Raw genomic sequence first — 26,614 nt, 5'->3', positions numbered from 1 at the left:
TCCCATAATGCAGCTACCACTTACTGTGCAACAGATGTTTTATGCTCAGTTTGTGTCACTTAACTCTTTTTAGAAAGTGCCAGATATGGATGTAACTAAACTCAGGGCAAATCCCTTCAGCCCTGCCTGTAAATATTCGTTTGGGTCATATACCAAATGTGAAAAGTTGGATTAAACTGATTAAACTTGAGCTGAGATAAATATCAAACATTTGTGCATTTTAAAAAGGAAAAAAATGGGGAGCTAGAGGAGAGACTTGAGAAAATCTTATCAATTAATACGATTATCTATAGACAGATAATGTTGTGCAAAATATTAGAAGCTATTTTCTCTAGAATTCAAATAAAAAATGCAAGTTCTCATACCAATCAGTGGTGGCTGCCTTATTTATGAAAAAATAGAAAATGCAGCTCTTCCTTAGTGAAATGCCACAGCAGCTAAGTGCCACTGCACTGAATTAGACTATGAGTACACTTTCTGAAAAAGGCTTGAAAAGAATTGCAAAATTTGTGACCAGACTTATGGAGAACCTTTAAAAATGTGAAGCATTGTGCTGATGTCTGCTGTCTGGTTAGGATTTTTTCTCCCATGAATTGTTCATACATACAGGAAAATTTTTCTCTATAGGAAAACTGCAGAAATACAATCATTACTACCACCAATTGTCATTAATCCTTTGTAGGTATTCAAGACACTTATAATAAAACCACACAACCCAAAGAAAAATAAATATTTATCACTTAGATCTGTTTTCTGCAGATTCTTGCACTCATTGGAGGTTTAATATTCATAGGAAGTTTTGTAGGAATGCTTCTGTGGCAGAGAAATGGGTTCCATTACTGCAATGAAGACAAAATAGTACTTCTGGTTAATGTGGGGGTTTTTTTCACTTTTTTTCCTTCAAATCTCGCTCCTTTTGATTTTAAATTATCTTGCTGATAAGCAGTTTTTACAGCTTATCAATTGTGGTACACCATTGATCAAATAAGTTGGATGGTACTTTTCCTTCTGCCTGACTAGGAGACAGTTGTATTTTTTTAACAGAAAAATGATGACTGGGGATGGGTGAAAATGCAGAAGAAATGGTGATCAGCCAGTGTCCTTGGTCATAAAAAATTAATATATGGTTTTGTGGCCAAGTGAGAGCATTCACAGAGCTAACAGCAATTCCAGACAAGAGTCGTACAAATACAATGCTATTTGTGAATATAAATTTAGGGAGGGACAGAAGGCTGTACAAAGCGAACAACCATTCACAGTTCAAACATTTTTTCTCAGACACTGTTAGTACAACATTTAACCAGCTTTGCACATGAAAAGTAATTCAGTGCTGATGTTTTGCCTCTCAGAGGATGGAAAATATTTTTGCTGTCATTTGCCTGAGATGGTACTATTTCCTGGTGCTTTAAAGTGAATAATTCATTGTAGCTTGGGGCTTTCAGTCTAAGACTTTTCATATATGATACACTACTTACCTTAGCATTCCTGTTTATATATTTACATTGCTCTCATCTCAGTGGTACTCAGGCTCCTATGTACCAACACGTCTTCCACTCCCTGCAGAGGAAGAGTATAAGTCATTAATGCTTCCGTATCCCTGATGATTTTATTAAATGACGTTTAATTACTTCCATTGCTTTTGTATAACATAATCTAGTGCTCATTTACTCTATTATTAACATTCAGAGGAATTAAAATAGGGTGCATTTGCATCAGTACACATTGAGCATGATGTAAGGCCAGGAGTAATTAATTTCTCTCTCTTACATCTATGGAGATTGTTAATGTGAAAAAAAAAAAAAAGATAAGTCAATATGTAGGACTTGATTTTTATTTGCATTAAGGCTGCTTTCTATCACTCTGGAGTTGTAAATCAGCATTTTGGTTAAAAGTGTTCCTATTTTTACTTTTGAACACTGTTTACCAGAGTGCTGTCAAATGGTAAAATGTAATAGTGTAGCTAATTCTTTTTGCTGCAGGGGAAAAGAAATGATACTATGCATTCAAAGTTAAATAACTGAACTACAGATCTCGCTCCTCTTGTGAATGGTAAAATTTTCATCAGCTTCAAGGAGCGATGGTGTGAATCCCCCAGTCAGTGATTCCTTTCTGGAGAAGATAGCTAGTTCTACATAGGCACCCAGTCAGGTTCAGTCCTATCCCCACCCCTGCACCATGGCTTTTACCCCATCCACAGCTCACATCCTTGTTGGCCTCAAGTCTGTCATCTGCCAGCTCTGGACAGGAGATCTGGGAGCTCCGCGCCTCTCCTGTAATGTGACCACATCTCACTTGTTCAGAACCACAGCCCCAAACGCCATCATTTGTAGAATTGCCTGGTTTAGGAAGTTTTAAGTTCTGTTTTGCTGCTCCCTGTCTGACAGAAAGCCAGCAGCCTATTTTTTTACAGAAAGCACTGGAAAAATGGTTCTTCTAAAATATCAGTGTCTTTAAAAGCTTGCTAAAATGGGAACCCTGAAACAGGAATATCCAAATCCTCAAACACTTTTTAAAAATATATTGCTTTTGTAAGAGGATTTGCTAACAGAAATTAGACTGAATCTTTCAAATGAACCATCTGCTTTTGAAATATATCTCTCCAGTAGCCTTCCCTGACCTTTTGCAAAGGATCATCTGCATGTGTTTGCTCAAGAATTTTTTGATAGAGAAATGTTGTTGCCTTTCTTATTTAATTCTTTACTGTTTCCACATGGTAGGATGTTAAGAGATTGCTTTTTCTGTCCCCTGTCAATAAGTGACCTGCCTTAACCAGGCACTCAGAAATGAATCATAGCACTTGTCAGCACGTGCACCAACGATTGCTAAGGGCTAACCGCTCCGAGGCCATCTGTAGCAACACTTGCTGTTCATTTCACAGTACAAGGGTTAGTGTGGCTATGTCTTTGGCAGTGAATGTTGTTCATGAAAAGTCAGAGAGGGGGGAAATGAAAGAGAAATACTCCAGCAGCTGTATCCATTTTGTTATTGCTTCCTGGTCATGAAATCAGAATAGGTGTAGCAGTGCAGAACAGGATTGTAGCAGCTGAGATGGAGGTGGTCATCTGGGGGCAGAGGGAAGGAACAGTGTAATTATTTGAAAACAGGCTTTAGCAAGTGTTTTGGGAGTATTCTGTCGGCCCCTGGCAAAATCAAAAGTAAAGACTGAGTAAAGGTAGTCAAAAGAATCTAGGGACTTCACCACTGATGTAAACCATTGGTTGTGGACTTTATTTCTCAGGAATTCAGATCCCAAAGCTGTAGCTGTCATACATCTGTCTCAAAGAGAAGTTCTTCTCTAGTTAACCTAGTTTTCAAACCCAAAGTCAATAGGGGAGCAAAAGGTCTCTTCCCCTTTACACTGAGGAATTCCAAGGAGAAGAGGAGGAAAGAAAATCTATACAGGGAAAACTTACCCTGGACCAGTACAAATACTTCTCACACTCCTAGCAAAGGTCTAGTAAGCAAGGTACAAGACAGCCACTAAGATCTCTGCTGAAGAGGTACAAATTCACTGTGTTTGAGTACTGTGTATAAATTCTTAATTTTCAGTCTTGGTTAACTGGAGTTACACTGGAATTCCTGGTTTATGTATTGAATTCAGATTTTGGAAGAAGAAATCATCATCATGCTTTAAACATTTTGCTTGCTGTACTAGAAATGCAGACTTCAGTCTACTTTCTCTTTGATTTTAGAAAATTGTGATATAATCATAGGGCATTTAATGTAAAGAAAGGAAAAAAAAAATCAGGGGACCTTCCTGAAATGTGGTTGAATCAGATTTATTTTGTTAACAAAATTTAATCCATGGGCCTCTTAAACACCCCTTAAAACTGGATTAGAGCGGTGAAATAAGTAATACTCTACTGTGAGACTTAGCATGTGAGGGCTTTTGTAATGTACTGGTTTTGACGATATGGATAACTGAACAAAATGGAAAGTTCCACTTGAGAGAATCAGCAGTCTTGTTGTTTCAGTTTAAGAAATATATTTTAAATTCCACAGATTTAGTTACCCTCAAAAATAACTTGGGAGTCAAGATAAATGGTCTAAGAAATTGTTCTTGAGAAAAGCTGGTAATAAATTGTATCAGTGGTATACCTTTTCTTCATGCTTCCAACCCTTGCTAAATGCCTTCTTCAGGCCAATAAGGAGCATGCATAATGTTAAAATTAGGTTAATGATGGATTAATCATTAATAGGGAAATAACTTGAAGTTATTGATGGTAAATTTTAATTTGAGGAAATTCAAAAGACTGAAACAGAAATTAATTGTACCTCACCATTTGTTCAACAGACTTGGTAGTACCCACATACCATAAAACATACAGAAATAGAGTATGCTCAAAGGAAACCGATTGAAAGTGAATGGAATACAGTAGATCTAGAGCCTGAGTCAAAGGCCATTCAAATTTAAGGAAAGATTATGGGAGTTTATAATCCTTAGGTCATCTTTTCTCTCTGGCATATTTATGTAGGTTCATAAGCATGTTTTTGAAAAGATGATATTCATTGGTAACTAACCCTTCTCAAATCTGATGTGGGAAGTTGCAGGAAAAAAATAGCATCATCACAAAAGAAAATTATAAATGTTTCTATATTTTCATCACCTATACTTTTTTTTTAAATCAAATGTTCTTCAGGGTATGCACTTACTGAAAACAAATGAGTGTTTATTGGAAAAATATAGTAGAAAGATGTTAAATAAGACTATGGGAACATAAGAAGAAAAATTTAAAACAAGAAAGAGTCATAAAGACCTCTAGAAAAGTTATCAGTATAAATTATGATGCTTGGATGTGTTCTGTCCAATCAAAAAAAAAAAAAAAAAAACCCACAATATTTTTATTATGAATCATATTTTCCTAATAACAAAAGTTTCATGTTCAAATTCCAGGATACTGTGTAAATTGGGGTAAGAAAATATTTCTGTAACTTCTGCTATGTACAAAGCCTTCCCTGAGAGACTGTAAAGTTATATGAACTACCCTGTCTGCGTTTTTTTCTTGCACCACTATTGCAATCTTAACTCTTTTTTCATAATAAATTTAATATTCCTAAAAGGAAGGAAGCCATAGCTCCAGTTTTTAGTTATGAAATTATACGACCAGACAGAGTAGTACAATAATCTAGATAATCATCTTTTATGTTAAAAATTCCATCCACACTCAAGACATTAATCTGTTTTTCATATGCAACATTTCACAACAAATCAAGTAAGCTTTGAGAAGAACCTAAATGAAATGGATGGGCAGTTACAGTCCTTAACCTCCACAGAATTTCCAACAATTAGTAATTGATTAGAACAGAGTTTCTAAGTACTTTATACAAAGCAATTACACTGTCCCCTGAATATCCTTGGCCTGAAGCAACACATTAGAATGGACCATATTTCTCATCTAGTATGGTAATTCTTGTCTGTATTAACAGAACAAAACAGTATGAGCAAACTGCAGTAGATACTTCTCCAGTATCTAACTGCAGATGTACCGAGGAAGCTGCACCAGTTTGCAACTACGAGGGATTTGATCCTGTATTCCTCTGTCATAAATGTTAATCACCTGTGTTTACCCTACTTCCATTTAAAAATTTGAGCTTCTAAAAAGAATGCGTTTTCTAGGAATGGAAGAACCTGAGCAGTATTCCTCTGTTGTTATATAATACTGCTATTCACACTGATACAGAAACTGTTGGGTGATACAAGACTAGATGTATTGTTTACAGTGTGGGTGTAATACCAGGGATTTCCACTACAAAACACAGGCAAAAAAGCCCATCTTATTTTAGAAATAACAGCGAGGTCATGATCTTTTGCTTTTCTCTCAAAAAGAGGCACATCATAATTATTGATGGTGGGGCTGGTAAATCATGGCAACAAATACATGAAGTTTAATGCTTTGTAACGTAGCAAGAGGAAATTGTTGCTAGGGACTACTTTTAGTAATTTTTAACACCAAGTAATTAGTAGTTCATTCCTTCCATCTTGTGTGTCAGGAAGGGGAGGCATTACCTGATCACTTCAGAGCCCTATGTCGGAATCTACCCCTATAGGGGTAGGAACTCTCCCTGTCAGTGATAAGCAATGATCCCAGAAGTGTCATAGAAAGGAAGAACTACATGTGTATCTGTCTGGGCAGTTATAATGGAATATGAGTTGCCATACAGATAACGTGCATGTAGGAAGATTTTACTCAGGCCTTATCTCAAGGGAAAGGGACCCTATTGTATGAATTTTCAGGTCCTTTAGCTGAACTTCTTTACCTTCTGCCTTCCTGCTTTGTAATACCTTCAAAATTCAGGGTGTGATTCTCTCAGAAACACAAGCAGAATACAAAGTCAATGTACTGCCCTTGCATGACTAGTTGCAGCCCTTGCAGGAAGTGTAAAACAGATCTTCAGGCTTCTCTGTCGCATCTTGATACTGTCCTAGTCTTTTCTAAAATGTCTGATAGTCTTTTCTTTCAGTAACCAAGAAGGACAATACAGGATCTGTTGCTTGTGTCTGCTTGTTGGTGTCCTGCTACTGTCTCAACTAGGTCTCCCAGGCAGCAAGTTAGCATTGTGCACAGTTTTTCTATATATACCTTAGTTGGTGTTTGGGCAGTTGGTTAAATTGCTGGATTAATTATACCAGATCCTTGGTACAATTAAAAACTGCTGGATTTTGGGAGGTTAGGTGTGGGGGTTTTTCGTGAAAAATTAAGTTGGTAAGTATTTTTTTCTTTGACTCTACACTGCTGAACAAATATAACACAGATGTCAACCTCAATGGCATCTCTGTCTAGCATCATCAATATCTCACAACTTGAATAGGACAAGATTAGTCTGTTCATAGAGTTTCACACATAATTCTAGAAAGTATCTTGACCAGCTATTTTTTTGTTTGTTTCATTTAATTATGACTGGCCATAAGCTTAATTATATTAACATTGTTTTTTCTTCTTTATAATTTTACACACCTTTGTATTACCTGCAAATGTTCTCATTTTGAAATAAAGCATGTTTTGATAAAGGCATCTTCTTCACTCTGTCAGAAATAAATCAGTCTTTACTGGGCTTGATGTGTGGGGGATTTGGAGGAGAGAGTGTCATTCACAGGCTACTTAGAAGGTATCTGAAACTGGTTTCTGTTTTTGTGATCATAACCCAAGTTTGGTTCGCTGCCTGGTATTAAATCTCTCCAGTTTCCTTCCTGTAGCGATTCTTTTCTATGCATACAAATTTTTGGTATGACAGACTCTGAATTTGCAAATGGTTATCCACTGATGATATCAGTGTTTAAGCAGGTGGCAGGTAAATCTCTTGATTTGGGCCTGTTGGACTGCATGTAGGCGGTCTGCTCTGGCATTTATATTTTCAAGTTTCCCTCCTTCCAGAAGTTATATTTCTCATCTTTTCTGGACTTCATAGTGGATTGTGTCTCTGCAAAGAACCAGTTGGCTTTTTAAGGCCTTTAACTTTCTTTTTACGATGAGAAATTTGGCGCTCTCTCCTAGCTGTGTGACCCAAAGTAAATCCTGAATTCTGGCTTTACTCTGGTAATGACCCACTGTTGTACATCAGATGGGACAAGTAAAACCGGCAGTGAATCCCTATTTTTCCTGACTCTTGTTCCTCAACTAGGAACTTGGTAGAGTTCAAGAGCCACTACAGAGCACCCTTGACAGACCCCTTCCTCTTAACATGGGAATATCACATCAGTTCCTCCCATTCTTCCTGCATTTTCCTTTCGAGCACCATGCCACACAAATCCAGCTAAGTGACCTCATCGAAGCAATTTATTCTTACCGGGCTTTTAAAAACATTAATACAGCTGGCTCTGTCTCAGCTTTGCCCAGACTTGTCCTATTTCTTCTCTAGCAATTCAGAAGAACACATTGGCTGTCAGGACATTCGTGTTTATCCAGAAATACCTCTCTGACACCTTTCCCTGTAGCCTCCAACCTGTATTACCACTATGTTGAATAAGGCTACTCAGTGTTGTTAGGAGCTACCCTACATAAACTCAAACAGTCAAGAGCTGAAGTTCTTCAGCTGCTCAATGGATCCTATGATTCTGCCCTTCAGGGTCCAAATAAACATTTGGCTATCTGGCTTCTGTGAAGAGACAGTTTGACATTTTACTGTGGTCAAGGGGCAGGGGGAGGAAGACATGGCAGATATGTGAGCTTATGCAATTTCATGCACACGTTGGAGTGGCTCCTTGGGTGTGTATAGTTGTCTTTTGAAAGACTGTAGCCCTATCTCACGGCTTCAGTATCTCATCAGAGTAGAGACTATTTCCAGAGGTCTTGAGGGCCTCAGGTAACTGCTAGCTCTACTTTTAGCAAAAGTTCCTTCAGCAATCATGACCAATAACAGATCTTTTTGCAAGCATTTCATAGGCATAAACCTATTAAGAGGGTGCATGCACATCTTGCAATGGTGAGCAATACAAAGACTCAAAGCAGAAGCTATGCTAGCTGTGAAATCAGAAGCAGTTTAGCTATTGACTTTGAGAGTAAGCTGATGTTGGGGTTTTTACAGTGTTTTATTGTTCTTTGAGGATATGTTAGCCTGCACATGTCTTTATTATTGTGCAAGCTAGGTACATGTTGCACACACACCCTAAGTCAGAATCATCTGAAACTTCTACTTTCTCTGCCAATTGATGAGGTAAAGAGAACATGCAATAGATCATGAGGAAGGCTGAAAGCAGAGGTTGCTACCTACCTATCACCTTTATTGCAGAGCCAAGCCCAGCAGAGAAATGCCATCAGTCAGCAGAGGCTCCATCAGTTCTCCCAACCCCAGGTCATAGAGAACCCAAGTAAATTTTCATTTCTCTTCCCTTGTAGTCTGCTTAGAGTCTCTATGCCTGAGATTTGTGTTTGAGAGAGGAGGTTTTTTTACATTAGGATGAAAAAATGAGAGATTTCTAGAGTCATTAGAGAGCGTGCTTCATCTCTAACTCCTCTGTGTTGCAGTGTAAGACCTTGTTCTTTTCCTTCTTCTCCAGGTTTTGGAAGAGAGAAAAAAATCTGATTCTATGAAAGAAAGAAGCAGAATACAAATTAACTGATTTTAATGTTAATAAGGTACAAAAATCCTGGAGTTCAAAGACTATATTTATTCAGAACCCCCTGAAAGATAGAGAACAACCTCTAACACCCGATGGGGCAAAAAGGAGGTAACAGCTTATTAAAAGAATAATCTAGCTATGCACAGAAAAAGTCACTCTGAGAGCAAGAACCCCTGGGAGAATTCCTGCAAGTTATAAAACATCTAATAGTCTAAGAGAGATATTTTGTATTAGTAATTTATGGATAGATTGTGGGATTAAGGCAGACATTATTTTTAGCCATACCTTTTATTTTAAAATTAAATAATTTATTTTACTAGTAACAAATATTCAAGACACAACTGCTGTGTTTCATAAAATTAAAAAAAAAAAAAAGATTAGAACACATGATCAGAGCAGTCAAGATAAAAAGCCTTCAACTTACTATAATCCCCTCTTCCACGATCTCAGAGAAGTAAAGTGATTTTCTCTCTCCAGTTACTTTGAAGAAAGATTGTATTACTTATATCTAACATTCATACACTTAAAGATTTCTAAAGAGATAGTGGATGCAGAAAGGGTTTGGAGGTCTTGGATTCAGTTGTAAAGTGCTACCAAGTCTACGTGGCTGATGTGACAAATGAACCTGGATCTGTTCTCCAGTTTGCAGTCAGAGGGAAATGGTAATGGTATATTGATTCTGAGAAGAATAGATAGGACTACTCAGAAAAGCCTCTATGTATTTCAATTCCACCTTTGTTATTTACTTGGACTGTCTGTTTCAATCTCTACATCTGAATAAGGTTTATGCTTGTCCATCTTTTAAAATGCGTGAGTAGTTTTCATTGAAAGGAGTGCATAAAATATTTAGAGTCCTATGTTTCCTCACCTGGTACAGCTAGCACCATGGGAAGAATATTCTGGGACACAGTTTATTTTGTTTGTAACATTAAAATTGTCATTAGCTCATAGTTCATAGCTAATAGTGTCATTCTTTGGTTCGTTTATTAGTATTTATTCCAAAGAGAGGGGAGTTTTTCTTAAATCCTGTGTTAGTCTCTCTTCACGTTTCTGTCAGGAAAGATGCTGCTAAATACAGCTCCCTACCTAACAGATAGTTTTGTACTTTACCTAATGTCTCAGTACCAAAGCCAGTAATCTCCGATCTGGAACTGTGTATCAGATGTTTCTTGAAAATCAAAATGTACAGTGACCAGTATCTGTTCCATGTTTACTGCAGCAGTTATCACTGGAAAGAAAACCTCCCTCTATATTAGTTAAGCATGTCCTTCCACAGACAATAAACCAATCATGATTGGTAAGTAGGTGATGGCTTTCAAGGCTTTCTCGTATTCAGTCTTGTAAAATTGTCCCCAGTAATTTTCCTGTTCTGCTCAGCTTTCTTGGCTATAATGGAGTTGATGTGATCTTTGTTTTTCTTTCCTTTTTGAGTAGGTGTTTTCTGTTTGCCACTTAAGAGTTCTCTAGGGTCTGTTCTGAAATTATCAAAGTTTATAGCACACATTTTCAAATTAACATTCTTAAATATGCCCACAAAATCTGTTGCTGCTCCCCAAATGCATCTTTCTACATTAAACTGCACATTAACACATGTAAATATCCATTTGCATTCACAGAGAATGTACAAATAGATGATCAACAAATTTTGCAAAGATGTTCCATGAAAAGTTTGACAATTATTTAAGGAAAATATTTTCTAATATAATAGCATATGTATGACCAAAGCCAACAGGATCTTGGTGTACTTTCTGAATTGTTATGATGCAGATGACTCTCAAAGTTACCTGCTCAGAGAGGACACTTTAAATTTAAATATCCCTCTAACTTTAAATCTGAGTGTGGATTTCAGCACTTCAGTGGCACTCTTATTTTTCCTCCTAACTATTTTTAGAGTTCAAGATCTGTATATATGCAGGGACTAAAACCACAGTAAGAGCAAGCAGGAAGATTTCTCAAATAACACTTAAATTAATAGGTATAAAGGATCTTTTTAATGCATGCTTATATTCAAGTAGCTTGTCAGATCCCACACTGTATCCCGAAATCCATGGATTATGATTTTTCCATAGATTCTGGCTCTGTAGACTCCATGAAAACCAATCTTGTTTCTTCTGTATTGGAAATTTTTACCAAAGATATTTATCACTTCTGATCTCCATTGATAACTCCTTTGATATGAAAAGCAGAAAAGATTCCAGTTTGCAAGTCTATACTTGTGATTTTTATGTGGGACTATCTGTTGTCAACCTAAGACTTAACTCTTAGGCTATTTGATTGAAAAACACCAAGTAAGAGACTTTGCATGTAAGTGTATCAATTTTGCATTGTCACTTTTCAACTATTTTTCAAATTTGTGTTGACATTCAACTTCTTTTTCTTAACCAAAGATGAGAGTGTATAACATCTCACACTACTAAATACCTAATACTAAATATCACTGTTGATATTATGAAAGAGAAAGAAGTTGTTGGTCGATACATTCTTCAGCCGTTCTCAACATTTTCACCATCTGACTATTCCAGAGTCATTGCTGGCAGCATTGGTTTCCCCCTGAAGTAACAAACACTGTATTTCAAAGCTGAGAAAGTTGATCACTTTAATAATCTGACTTCAATTTTGAATCAGAGATAGGACTTAATTCCACAATCTGAATGAGCTTCTGGAGTGCTAAGTTTAACCATTTCATTTCAGCCCATTACAGAGTGATCTAGCTGTGGAGTTCAAATCTCAAACTCTGATCTGGCTCTGAGCACCTGGAAAGTTCTGAGAAGAGTTTGGACCAGACACTTCTGCTCTAGTCACACGTTGCATTAGCCCAAACCCTGAAGCGGGACTCAATCAAGCAGACCAGATTGACTCAACGTACCTTGTGATGGCACAAAATTTATTTAAATTGGCTTTTTGTTTCTCCCTTTCTTTATTATTTACCCTTCCCTCTCTCCCCCAGGTTCTCAAAACTTAGCATGAACCTTCATAAAGACACAGTCTGAGTTTCTGGTTTTCACAAAGCTTTGGAGCCAGGCAAATTTCCCAGGGTTTGTGGTTTCATTCCAAACATTTCATAGAGCTTTAAATCATATCTGGGAGCTCTCTTCTCTGTTTTACAGAGAACAAAAATCACAAATCTGGCTACTTATTGAAATTGTAACTATTTCATTCACCTATTGAGTACGGTATATTCATCATTTGCAGGCAGCAAATGAATACCTTAACAGACGGAGTTTTATATTGTTTCCATGGTTACAATAATAAATACAATGCTGATCTGCCCAGAGTAGCTTTTGTTTTTCAAAAGGATCTTTAAATTACTTGCATTTTCCAGTGGATTTTAAACTTCTCTTTTATTTTGATAATCTAGAAGCTATTTTTTTATTACAACAGTTTACACTAGACACTACAGTCGTTGCAAGACAATGCAATTTCATATTTCTTTTAAAGCATGTAATTAGTGGGGTGAGTTAAAATAACGCTACATTCTGTACTTATTCTAACCATCACTGTCCTGAAACATAGAAAAATTTTAAAACCAGCAGTAGAGATATGGCAGCAATCTTGAATTTCACCTTTTTTATTCTTATTTATGGGAACTGCAGAAACGAATTAGTCCCAGGAACTGATTGAATACTGAGAATAGAACTGATGAAAAATAAGTAGGTTCATTTGGAGGAAAAAAAAAGTTTATTTGTAGGCTCTTTGAGACAGTGACAGTGTTGTTGGATGCATTTGAACAGTACCTCAAATAATAGGCCATGTAGTAGGTACTTTAATCCATGAAGAAATATTTTCTGAAGCAGTAAAGTCATGTTTATTCACAAACCCATTACTTCAAAATTGATAGGAAAAGATTGCTGAATAAATTGTACATCAACATTATCCATTCTTCAGACCGTTCTAGCTGTCATCGCTAAAATCTTTGTGATACATTTTGTTACCTAGTTGACCTAAAGGTAAACTTCTCTTGAATCTGCCTGTATTGTGATCAAACTATTTGCAACAGTCATTTTAATGGAATTTATTTATTTCTGTATTTCTCTTACTAAAGAGTTTAAAGACTGTCTCTTTCTGAAGCAAGCAGAATTTCTTCATGTGTATTTTTTCCGCTTGGAATCAAATGGAGATGCTGTTGACATACACTGCAACAGTCGATTTGAGCAGGAATTTGCTTCCTAAAGTAAATAAATACTGTATCCAGCTGAAATGTGAACAGACAGCATTGGAAGGGAGAATTTTATGAGCTACACTAAAATATGGTAGATTAGGAAAGGCACCAGTACTCCTGGGAACTGGTGCTTTTAATGACCGGAAGCAGCCAGCGAGTACACTGAGCAAAGCCTGTACGTCCCAGTCGGGGTTTTTTTGCATCAAACTGAATCCCAGGTTTGGTTTGTAAATTCTGTTTCTTAATCCTCTGTTTGGTTGTCTGTGAAAAACCATTTGGGCATCTTTTTATTGAAAAACTAGCTAGATTTGGAGGCTGGGGGAAGGAGGGGCAGAGACTGGGAGCTGATGCTACTAGACATTGATTTTACTGAGACAGCCTGGCCCAATGCATCACTTATGAAAGACTCAGTAATTATTCTGTTGGGTTGCTTCCCCAGGCTCAGGATTCAAATTATGCAGGCTGAATATGTGGCAAAACAGGATTAAAAAAAATGCATTTAAGGCAAGATGTTGTCTGGGCTGAATACAGACCCACTACAACTTGCCAGAAAAACAGCCAGCCAGAGCAGAGAATTCAAGAGGGAGCCTGTCTGGATTTAAGTGTTGACCAGGCTTTGGGCTCATATATCAGCTGAAGGGCTGCAGAGAGAAGCAGCACATCCCAGGGATCCTTTTTGTTTTGTAAAGATTAGTAACTCCCTAGTGTTCTCTTCAGTGTAAAGATAACCGTGCTTAAGAAATTACTTGGCTACACTTGTTTTCCTACCCTGTCTTCCACATTGATTTTGAGTAATCTTTTCAAACATGACATGAAATTCAGAGGGAATATATCTTAAGCAGCCAGGTGCTTGAAGGAATAAAGTGCTCGCTGATGATCTGAGGCAGCAACAAGGCAGAGCAGTGCTCCAGGAGAGAGCAGCGGGTGCTGCTGCAGCCACCCCTTGGCCTGTGCCTGCCAAGAGCTACATCCCAGCTCTGCCCAGGTTTGGCTGGGTGTAGGAGCACTGAGATCCCAGTGCAGGGATTTACTCGGAGCGGTTGGTGTCTCCCTGGAATAGGCTTGCACCAAGTTTTGTCACCTGCTGTGTGTGAATTATTCCCAGAAGTATAATGGAAAGCTCTTGGTAGTGGACTGTGATCCTGTGAATCAACCACAAGTCGCAATCAAATTACAAAACCAAAAATTGTCATAAAGAATTTGGTAATACTATGTGTGAAAGCAGGTAGAATTCTTAGTTCTTTACACACATGAACACGGTCCATAAACGGTATTTACACACATAAACACTGTCTATAAATGGTATTGATACTAACACCAATAACTAGTGTTGTTTTCAAGCAGAGATTGAAGAAGAATCAGAATTCTTGGATGTATGAGGCTCAAATGCTATGATGGAAAAGATAACTGCACTTGCCCTCCTGGCAAAATTTTACTAAGCCTTTACAACTTAATAAAGGCAAGGGCAAAGATTCTTATTGATCCTTCTGAAAGTCTGTTGTTTTACACAGTGTTATGATGCTCATTTCCTCAGAACTGGGTGCATTTCTGAATCTTATTCTTTAGAATGCACCATTCATCCTTGAGAGGCCATAATCTTCAAGGTAGCTTGCAGCATTCAACGTGCCTCAGAGTCTGTTCTTGTAATTCAGGCAGAAGTAGCCAAATCTGAGTGACTACTTCTGGTAAACAGCTGTGTGCTGGCTTGGTTTGGTTTGGTTTTAACTCAAAGATGTAATCAAAAAAGAAGCCCCAAGGACTTCAGGAATTACTGAAGAATCCAAAATAGTCGCTTATTAGCTGTAGAATTAACCCTGTATAACAAGTTTTTTTATGAAGTCTATAACAAGATAATTACTCCTGAGTGAATGTGTACTTGATTAGTAGAATACCCCATAATCACAGGAAAGTTAGTGGAACACATGGTTTTAGCCGTTCTCCTAGACTCCCTTTTAAAGCACCAGATACCATTCTCTGAAAGCATGGAAGATAAGAAATAACCAAAAAAATTACATGGTAACCATTAAAAATCTTTCTCAGGAACACTGCTAACTTTTTATATTAATTCCAGAAAGGTCATTATAATTTGGGTGTAACCATTTAGCACTGATCATTTTAGTAATAGTATTCTGAAATATAAGCATAAACAGGTACTATGAAGATTCGGTAAATTTGAAAGTCTTTTTAGTTGGTACATAGTTTTACGTCCTTAACTACTAGAATTAATAAGTTCATGGTTTCAGACTTGGTCTCTAATACACTTTGCAGCATACAGTTTGGAAGGCACAAATGTAAGACTTCCACTTTTACACATTTATATCTTATTTTCATGCTATTGAAAAGGCAATTACTTTTTTTTTCTATCTCTTTTTTAATTATCAGTTTTATTACCATTTATATGTATCCTATTTAAACTGTCTGTATTTTACTAATGGTGAATTTGCAGTTCAGAGTAAAAGGAGTCAGGAGAACTAGAAAACTTTGCTAAAACAGGTTTTGATGTAGCTTAATAAAAAACAATTTTCAGTAGGGCTCAAGATTTGTAGTAGGCTCAGAGCCCAGCAATCACAAGGGCTCAACAATCAATATTCTGTACTGTTAGTCTGTTTAGAGGCTCTGAAGAGCAAAAATCAAGTCCTATGTGACTAGTCTTTATATTGCCTACATATGGAAGGAAAACCACTGAAAATGCATAAACATTAACCTAGCTTTACCATGTGATGTGCTCATGTCCTTTTTTCCACTGAACACAGTCCAAGCATAAGTTATATGGCTTTTGATTTCATTTTCTCTCCAACTTTTCTAATGTCTCTTTGGCTGACTAAAATACTCTAAAATACTAAATCGTGTTGACCTCGGTTATATACGCTTGTGAAGGGAGATGAAGTGGACAGTGGACTTCTGTACTAAGGAACATGAAGGATACTGTTCCTTTATTCAGTGATCTTTCCTGAACTGTTGCTGTCTTCCAGAATATAGAGTCAACATCTGTAAAATATTGCAAGCTGATAATTGATGGGTGGGACAAGTGCTGATGAGCCAGTCCAAAGCTGCAAATCAAGAGCCTATTTCCTATAGCAAGAATCAAACACGGTAAAACAGTGCTTCATTCAGCTTTGACATTAATGCTTTAATTTCCAGCACCATTCAAATAACATCCTTATTTGGTAAACTCTGGGTAAACTCTATGTCTGGAATAACACAAAGTAGTTCTCATTTTTCCATTAAAGAATAATATATGCTTTGATAACCTGGAAGAGAAGCTGAACATTCTTTTTCTTAAGCTACTTATTTCTAAAATAATAATTCCTCTCCAATGGATTTTTTCACCCTCTCCTTTGGCATTTCTTTTTTCTTTTTTATGTAGAGTCTAGATCAGGGACAGATAGGGATAGTTTAAATGTGCTTCATAAGATAGGTTATATCTAGGCTCCGATACTTCAATCTGCATTTTAAAAAAAAAAAAAAAAGAAAAGACAACAAGAAGAAAAACTCACTGGGAACTCAGGAAGTCATGCTTCAATGACAGGTTGTTCTACTTCCTCTTCTCCTGTGGATATAGGTGTGTTATTCTTACTAGGACAGAGAGACTGTGTGATTTAAGTAGTTATTTGTGTTTAACATTGTGCAGTAAGATGCAGTTTCAAACTAAATGATGTTTGGTGCATCAGGCCAATGATCAACACAACAGTAATGACTTCCACACTGCTGTTTCATCACAGCTCAGCTGGGTTGGAAAGGAAACCCCAAGAGTGGGAAGTAGCTGGGCCTATGGATAACTCTGCTCTTACCCTTCTTCCATTCTGCAGATTTGCTTTTATAGAAAATGTTTTGCTCTACTTAGTATTTTCTCCTCAACATACAAGAAAGACTTCTCTCAAAAGAAACATGACAATAGGGACGCGGAGGAGTTCAGTGCACTGTGTGCAGAGATTAGATGTTGCCCACCAGTGATGGTGGAGTCAACACTTCCTAGACAGTCTTGTGCATTTTACATTTGCAAAGGGAGAACAATTTATTCCCTTGAAATGGAAGAAGCTTTTTATTTTGAATAAAAGCAGTCCTTTGAGTATGGTCCTATTTATCTTTCTGTGGGCACAATGGGATGACCCATGGAAAGAGCCACATCTACTGTTCCTTAACATAAACATTCCTCTTGTTACCTAAATCACCATCTATTTGACCTCACTGATGAAATGAAGTAATGAAAGTCCATGTCATGGCTCCTAAGATGGATTTTTTCTCAGTGACAAAGGCAGCTTGAAGTTCACCTAACAGGAATGTGCTGTAAGGTTTTATCAGTCTCTACTGTCACCACTGATAAGTTACTCCCTTGACTAATTCATCAAGACAGCAAACCTGGATAAGTTCTCACACACCTAATATTAAGAAAAAATAAGTATATAATTTTTCAGTATATCAGTGTTTTAATTTTGATAATCAAATAAATGTGATGGCTGCTGAAGCAGCACACAGAACTAATTCTCATTTAATTTAGATGGGGAGGGGACGGGAGGTACTCCAGTAAGCAATCTAAGCTTTCCATGCAGGAAGTACATCTTTTTGTTCAGACCCATGATGTTTAACTGTACACCTGTCAACCTTCCTTTAAAACACTCCAATTGTGCCATTTTGGTTGCAGTCCTAAAAGTGGGTGGTTGTGACTTTCCCTGTTCTCAGCAGAGCCCAGAGCAGTCATATCAGCATTAGGTAATGACACCCTAGAGCTGACAGGCTTCCAAAATCTTTTTTGTCTCACAACTGGTACAAATCTTCATAATTGATTTGGATTGTGGGGCTGGTAATACAGCACTGAGTAGCAATTAATGCTAACATTTTAGTTTCATTTCATTCTGTCAGATACACTTGACACTCTTTTTATGTGAGAGATTGTCAGGTATAAAGCCATGTGTCTCATTATATGCCTATTTGTCACCTCCCTTCAGATCACTGCCACAAGTGATGCAGGTAAAGCCTCCCCTACTCTTAATTCTTTTAACTCACTGGTTTTGCGAGAAGAATTTAAAAAAAGATGTGCCTATAGATTCCTGTAAATCGGATCAATTGACACTATTGCCTCATGAGAAGTAAACACACAGGAAAAAAAAAAATTGTGCGTCCATTTAAAATACAAATAATTTTTTTAAAAAGCCTAAATAAAGACATTTTCATTGTTATGGTGTTATTTGGAAACAGAAATATATTTAATTGTGAATTATGTATGCTTCTGCTGTTTTAAAACTCAACAGAGTTACATCTGTGCAAATCGAGGCTGGCATTGGTACCTGGAATCCCAGCAAAGTCCAGTGAGCCAAGCCTCCCCTACCAGCAGTGCCAACAGATGTGCCACAGTACAGTTTACATTTTCCTCAACTGTTTTTAAGTTAGGCTGAGATTCTTTTGGCATCATATTAAACATATTTACAGAGCATCAATTTACTAAAAAATTACCACAGAAATTTCTCATCTTGCTGTTCCTTTATTGAGTGAATGTATATTCTGTTTAAGATTTGGTCTTGGTGGCCCAGGATGCACTATAAGGCTTCAGTTTTAGGGGGGCTGGATAGATACTGTAATCATTTGATCACTGTGAAATTATTGGTTGTTTACGTACTGTGAAACTGCTGATTATCTAGCAAGTGTTTCCAATTTGTGGAAAAAAAAAATCATGGCCTATTCAGTGTGTTAATACATGCGTTGTCTTTGCTCTTTTTGCCAGTGATGGGAATTTTTATGCATATGGTAAAAAATACCGTTCTTGCTATCTGCTCATCTTATACACATCGACTTGGGGATATATCAGTGTCAAATAGGACATGACAGTTTCAAAGAGTACTTAAAAGGCAAACCTGTGACATGACAAGTAATGTAAGAATGCCTGATCCGAAAGGGATCACAAAAAGCCTCTAACAAGTGTACGAATACCTGCCATCCAGATTTCTGTCTCTGCATAATAAGAGTTTGCACACAAGCTGGAAGGCAACTAACAGGATAAATCCCACCTCTGTTGACAGCTCCATAGGTGCAGGTCCAACAGAAAGCAGTGCTATTGCTTTAGTGAGGAACTCCTTCAACCTCAGAGGAGACTGGGGTACTGCTAGCAGAGACTATCCACCTTTTTTGAAGACTCTAGGCCCCCTTTATTCAGGTTTCAAAGAGAAGGCAGGAAGGAGAGCTGCCTGGGGCTGGGCAGCCTTTCCTCACACCATGCTGCTTCCTTTAAGTCAATGCATGGATGGACCAGCAGGATTCATACTGCTGGTGAGCCTGGTGTTCAGGTGACTTATTAAGCACATAATCTAAGTAGAGATGCCTGAACAATGGAGAAAATAGCTGTCAAGATTTCCCAGGACATTTCTGTCTCAATTTTTAAAAGTTGAGCAAGTTTCAGTAGGTTTCATCATTTATTCAACTGTGAAGTGCAGTCAGAATAGAGAGAAAGCTTTGGAATCCGTTATTGCCCTTTTTCTGTCTGCCCACCCATCCGTTACTCCATTAAAAAAGAAGTGGTAAACTGAAAACCCGCCATACAAAAATGGAAAAATTGAAAATCTGGAAAAAGTACTGAAATTAAATTACTAAAAGCCTTTTCCTTTTTTCCTGGGTTTGTTGGTTTTTTTTTTTTGCTGTAGTTGTTGTTTAAAGCACAAAAGCAGTTCTTGAAAAATATTAGCTAGCACTATTGTCTTGTGCACTTTGAAAACCTCAAACTGTAAAAACATTAACTGTACATTATAGAGTTAATTAAGAGTTAATCTTGACCCATTGGCTAGGCAATCTTTCAGTAATTAGTAATGCTGTTTCCTCAGGATATGTCATTTCTCTCAGCTTTTGATCCTAGTCTGGTTTGTGCCTTGTTACTTTGCACTGTCTAAAAAAAATAGAAATATTTCTTTCACTGTTAACAAATAACTGAATGTTAGTTGTGGTGTTGCTAAAGAGAGACCGTGAATACTAAGGTCATTGCTTTAGAGCTTTTTGTATTCTGCATTTGCCAGGGCTGTCTGTGCAGTATCTTTGACAAGGTTGGTGTCGTGACTTCATTACAACCTCTTAAAGTGTATCATGAAACATGAATGAGTCTTTTGCAAATGTACACAGGCTGAGGCAGGGGGGGAATGAATTAATACATTATTACATAATTTTTAAGTCTCTCTAATCTCTTTCTTTTTTTGCAAGTTTAGCAATTTTACAAAATCCCATTTGAGCTAAATCATGTTAGAAGGAGCCTAATAACAGCTTTATTTCTTGGTATTAAATCATATTTCATTTAAAAAGCAAAAGCACCACAAAAATAACATTGTGATACAACTGTTTGGAATTCACAACGCTCTTTCTCTGTACCATGCAATTGGTACCTGCTTGTAGAACTACTACAATACAAAACAGGTAATAGATGCTCATAACATCAGTGTGTGTACATATCTATATGTGTATGTATCTACAGATGTATACACACTGATGTCGTAAGCATGTATACATATTGTGGTATACTACTGTTATAGCATAATCCTTTTAAAAACAAGGTTCTTTTTCCAGATGATCTCCTGCTAGCATTTATCAGTTTTATTCTTTTAATGATTGATACTTTTTTCTATGGTGTGCTATTTGGTACATGGAACTTTATGGATTTCACAGTTTTATTAATTTGAGAGGTTTCCTCTACACAATAAAATGGCTCAGTATGACAAAGGAAGTATCACAAATTAATTCATTTGTCACCTATCAGAACGTAATCCAGCAGTGATTTCATTATTGTGGTTATTCTCTTCAATTATCTGCAAACTTAAAATGCTACATAACATCCCTGTAACAACTGACAGAGGAAAAAATGCAAATGTGACTGGGTTTCACAAATAACCTTCTGATTATTGGTGCTTCATAGTACTTTTTATTCCTTAAGGTACAATCTTCCTTGAGATAAACTAAATATTTATCCAAGTATTTTAAGTGAGCTTGGTCTCCCAGGAAAACAACAGATGCCAAAAAATTTCAGTATTTGAACGCGTAACACTTATTATGGAGGGCTGCATGCATCCAACATGATATGGTTTCTCCGTAAGACAGACTTCCTCATACCTATCACTAGTGGGATCATAAAAGAATTGTATAAAATACAAACTGTTCTTACTGCTGTGACTATTTAGAAGGATATGGGATGAGTTTTTCAAGCATACATGACTGGGGTTTTCAAAGGAGTAAGCCGCAGAAATGGCATAAAATTGAGATGCTAAATTCTCCCAAGTGTCTTCGAAAGCCCCAACCTAAAACTCTATGGCTTTATTCACATATTTACTCCTGGAATAGTTGTAGCTGTTTAAAAAGCTATTCTCTTTTCACCTATTGTGAAAAGGTAATTCAAACATTCTTACTTTGTGCAGAGATGGACCTGGAACACTCATGTGATGTGTTACCACAACCCAGGTAAAGAGTGGTGATTTTCTGAATGGTGAATTTTTAAACTTTGAAATCAAGCGAGTATTGTGAAATGCACTAAATTCTCTGGGATTCTGATTGCCTGAGAGTCTGGTGGAAAGTATGAGAAATGCTGTTGCTGGGGATGCTGCAGTTGATCTTTTAAAATAAAAGTAGCTGATTATACCCTATTAAATGAAATTTCTACCTCTCTGCACTGAATGTTGTGCTTCACATAATATTAGTTAGTGGCACTCCTCTAGGACTGCTTGATTTTCTGGTGAAAACAAATCCCAGGAGTGATCATCAGGATCTGTCGCCTGGTTTGTATTGCAGTTGCACATGGAGGCTGGGGACCAGTTCTGCTGGGCACCAGTTCTACTGGGCATCTGCCCAACGATACACAGTTTGTGACTTCTTGTATGAATATTGGAATAGATGTTAGATAAACACAGTTTACAGAATTATATCAATTATATCAATTCATATCCAGAGGGATATTACAGTGCTACATTTTGAGTCCCTTTTATTAAATCTCACTTATTAGTGCATTAAGTTACATTTAACCTGTTAGAGATCTCTTATCAAGACACCAAATATTGATTTATGGGCTTTGGATACTTGAAAATCTACCAATTCACAGGTAAATCAATCCAATTATTAATTATCTTGTAAGTTTAAAAGCTCTAGTTTTTGTTAGTCAGAATTAGCCAGATTTCTGTTTCTAAATGCTACCTCTCTGTATACCAGTAATGCATACTTATATACTTCAGTCATTCTAGTCATCTCTTTTCTGAATGGTTTCCAATGCCTTTCAGCATCCTTTCTGAAATGCAGATGCAAGACCATCATGTCCAGCAGGTTGCCATATAGAGTACACCAATATTTCAATAAAATGGAAGTAGATGGAGTTTACCCAATTCTAGTCTGAGTAGTAGAGGAGGATTTATTCTGGCCACATCTAGACTTCTGCCTGTTTAAGGGTTTCTTTAATCCAGAGAGTTTAGGAAGAGTATTTTCTTCATTTTTCAGATTATTTATAAAATTAGTGTCAGGCTATGAGAGAACTGTAAGATCATAAGATCATATCTCAGCAGAAGCCATGATTAAACAGACACAATTATGAGTTTTAAAACTGAATAGGCAGAAACTGAACTAACTTCCTACACCTGTGGTTCCAAGCCAGAGACCTCGGTGCAAGGAGGATATTCCTAATGATATACAGAGCTTGAAATGCTGCAGGTGACATGGGGGAATGGAGAATTGTGCTTGTTCCTTCTCCAGGGATGTATCTGCCCTTCACCAGCTCCCTTAAACCTAAGAGCAAAGGAGTGTCACAGAAGATAATAAAGGAAAAAAATATACCCCAAATTATGGTAACAGTTTACTGATATCCCACATTTTAATCTTTAAATGCACTGAAAATAACTAAAAGTAAATAAAATATCTCAAGTGAAATATGAGAAAGAAGGCATGAGCAGTTCCTTGATTTGGTGTATTCTTCGTGGTTAAGAAACTGGATGGAATTATATAGGAGCACATAGCTACTAGAGCATTGCACTACAAATATAACGTTTTATCAGACCAGTGGAATGCAGAGAATTGTTTAGGTTGGAAAACACCTTTAAGATCATCGAGTCCAACCACAAACCTAACACTGCCAAGTCCACCACTAAACCATGTCCCTAAGCACCACATCTACACGTCTTTTAAATACCTCCAGGGATGGTGACTCAAGCACTTCCCTGGGCAGCCTGTTCCAGTGCTTGACCACCCTTTCAGTGGATAAATTTTTCCTAATATCCAATCTAAACCTCCCCTGATGCAACCTGAGGCCATTTCCTCTTGTCCTATCACTTGTTACCTGGGAGAAGAGACCAACACCTACCTCGCTACCACCTCCTTTCAGGTAGTTATAGAGAGCAATAAAGTGTCCCCTGAGCCTCCTTTTCTCCAGGCTGAACAACCCCAGTTCCCTCAGCTGCTCCTCATAAGACTTGTGCTCTAGACCCTTCACCAGCTTTGATGCCCTTCTTTGGATGCACCCCAACACCTCAGTGTCCTTTTGTAGTGCAGGACCCAAAACTGAACACAGTGTTCAAGATGCAGCCTCACCAGGATCGAGTACAGGGAGACATTTGAAGTCAGAAAGATAGGTGTATTTGTGTTGTGTTACTCTTTCTTCCTGGGCTTTTCTTTCACATACTGTATGTGGTTGCATCAAATTATTCAAGTGCGCTAATTCTAGGTTTCATGCATGGGTTTGCAATATGAAGAGATAGATTCAAACATGGGAAAAATTACTAAACCTGAAATAAATTCAAAGTGAACAAGTATTCCTGCTTTCTGCCTTGACTGTTTCATTACCATATCACTAATAAAGGTTTACAGTATGTCTGGCATTAAATAGGCTAATACGTGCAAAACATATCTTTCAGATTAATTCTATGGCAAGAAACGAGTGTCGCCATTAGGCTGTGTTTGCATGGCGGGAGGTTACAAACATACCTGGAGCAGGCTAATATGTCTGAAAACTTACAACTAGCGAAAAAAAAATTGGGAAAACATGAAAGTGACTGGAATTTTTCTAGTAACTTCAAAATGAGTTCATAACCAAACATTCAAAATTTTCAAAAACGTCGATGATTATCTTCTGCTTAAATATTTTCATTTTTGTTATAAAGTAGAGTTCTCTCTGGTCACTCATTTTGCTTCTAATTAGGTAATATAATGGTATGGATATCCAATGGCTCAAAGGATTAAGATATATGCTGTATCTAAGTAATCATAGCTGATCAGGTCAGAATCACATAAGAACACACCCCTTCTTTTTATCTTTTTTTCTTTTGTGTGTGGTTTGCATGTTTTTCTTTTATGTTATACAGCAAAGAACTATGTTTTATGGAGAGAAAGAAAAACGATCATTTATTTCTGTGATCTGGTATCAGTCAGTTTACTTCATTTTCAAAATGAGATCAAGCAATGTGAATTTCATGAAGGCAAAACTGTGAAAAAAATAAATTGCATGAGTTAGCTTTGCCAGCATCTCAGCTAGAACAATAACTTATTGTTCCCTTTCAACATAATTTTGGTATGCATATCTTTGCAGAGAAACTATCTGAAAATATCGAAAGGAAGATCTGAAATGTAAAGTCCAAGCCAACATAAGTTTTCATTATGAAGAACAATAGTAGCACACTGGCATCTCATTGTTACAGGCAGTCAAAAAACCACAAACATGAAAAGAACAAACTTAATATTGATTCATCCTTTATTCACTCACAACAGCATCAAGATGCAGTTCTGACCTCTGTAATCTCTCAATATAGACAAATTAACTTGGCAAAATTATACCAATTTTAAGCCACATGGGATCAAAATCCCATCACCAGTGTTTATAACAGTAAATTCTAAGCAAAATCATTTCAAAGTACTTCATCCTCATCAATATATTCTTTTTATTTATTTGAACAGTCATCTAACATGATCTTTTTTTTCAGTTTTAAAAAGCAGTAAGGATTGGCTTATTTTTTCTATTCATGTGACACATTATAGATCATACAAACAGGTAAATGCAATAGAGAAGAGAATAATGAAGAAGAAAAATATCACTCCCTTTGAGATTACATAATCAGTTGTGACATTCGTTGGCACTCAAGATGTTCAGTTTCTGCCTATTGAATGCAAAAACTGCTCCAAAGGAACTAAAGGAAACACTGACCAGCCCTTTGATATGAGCTGCAAGTATCAAGAGAGCTGTTTGCCTATAAACATGTCATATTTCATTAGTATTTCTCCAGACCTTAAGGAAATCCTGGTTCATGTAATGGGAAGTGTCCAAGGTACATTAGCAGCTATCTACAAAAAAGTATGGCCTGCAAAAAAGCCTTTTCTAGAAAAAAAATAAAAACACCCCACCACTTAGTACATTAGACTTACATTGTTTCAATGTGTAGGATTTTTTCATTTTCTTTCATTAAGTAGTGAGCAGTACAACAGAACATTAAAACTTCCAAATGTAGAAACAAAATCCTGTGCAGGTGATTAAAAAACCTTTGAGGGGTAAGAGTTAGCTCAACCTCCTATGGGAAAATTCTCCCCAAATACTCAAATCTAGTCAATTTCTGTATATGTTTTGTGTAAAAATAGTTTGATTTATATATCTCAAGAAACAAAATATGCTGCCATCTACCTTCCCTCTAATAAGACATAGAAGTGAGTAATTATTATTTTTTTCTTAACTATATTGTATTTGCTGAAACTATGATTTCAGGATAACTGATCTCATCTGGATAATTTATGTTGCACTTGCCAGAAGAATTTGGCTTTTAAAAAGTTCTGTGGATGAGCACCAAAAACCAGAGATGGAAGGGATGACAGTGGTGTTATTCTCTCCCTTATGATGAGTAAGTTACACAACGGGTTCCTGTCCCTGTTCTATCTAGTGCTAAAGAAATATCCAGAATACTTTATGTGTGTTTGCATCTTTTCTTGGTAGCTTGGTAGAATCTGATTCAGATGTTTGCTCTGGTTTATGTAGATGCTGGGTTTTTATGCACATCTCCCAAATCTCCAAGTCTTGACTATCAGATTATAAATGGAGTAGTTGTCTTCCACTTCTTTTTTCATTAAACAAATATTTAACAAATCTCCCTATAGTGTTGGACAGCTTGAAGAGAAAATGCTAACAGCAGTTAGAATATTTTACAGTACATTAGTTACAATAGTCTTTTGAAAATGCACTTGTAAACTCAAGTCTTATTTAGAACTTCAGCTAATCTGGGTTTCCAGCATCTTTGACTCATTTTCTACTTCTCCACACACTTGGGGTACTGAGTCTAAGAAGTATTAGAACCCCTCATTCCACCTGTCTTGTGGTTGCAGCGTAAAATTAAACTTTCATTTTAATTTGTATTAATTACATCAGGAACATCTTTAAGAAAATAAAACAAATTGTTTTTTTCACACAAAATTCTTTTCTG

General features: G+C 36.9%; 1 long non-coding RNA gene across 14 annotated transcripts in view; it reads left to right on the top strand.

Annotated features, from left to right (window-relative positions):
• The window catches only part of LOC141925843 (uncharacterized), a 173,546-nt gene that overhangs the window by 110,201 nt on the left and 36,731 nt on the right, over positions 1-26,614 (top strand). The window contains exon 1 of one of the 14 annotated variants that reach the window (XR_012623949.1): positions 25,945-26,038. The exons of the other annotated variants lie outside the window; for them this stretch is intronic. This is a non-coding gene — a long non-coding RNA (uncharacterized LOC141925843). Of the gene's footprint in view, positions 1-25,944; positions 26,039-26,614 lie in introns of those variants that run through there. 14 annotated transcript variants of the gene reach the window in all.

Source organism: Strix aluco, chromosome 7 (assembly GCF_031877795.1).
Source record: "Strix aluco isolate bStrAlu1 chromosome 7, bStrAlu1.hap1, whole genome shotgun sequence".
NCBI classification, from domain to species: Eukaryota; Metazoa; Chordata; class Aves; order Strigiformes; family Strigidae; genus Strix; species Strix aluco.
Note: the sequence above shows the minus strand (reverse complement) of the source record. Positions and strands in the feature narration are given on the sequence as shown.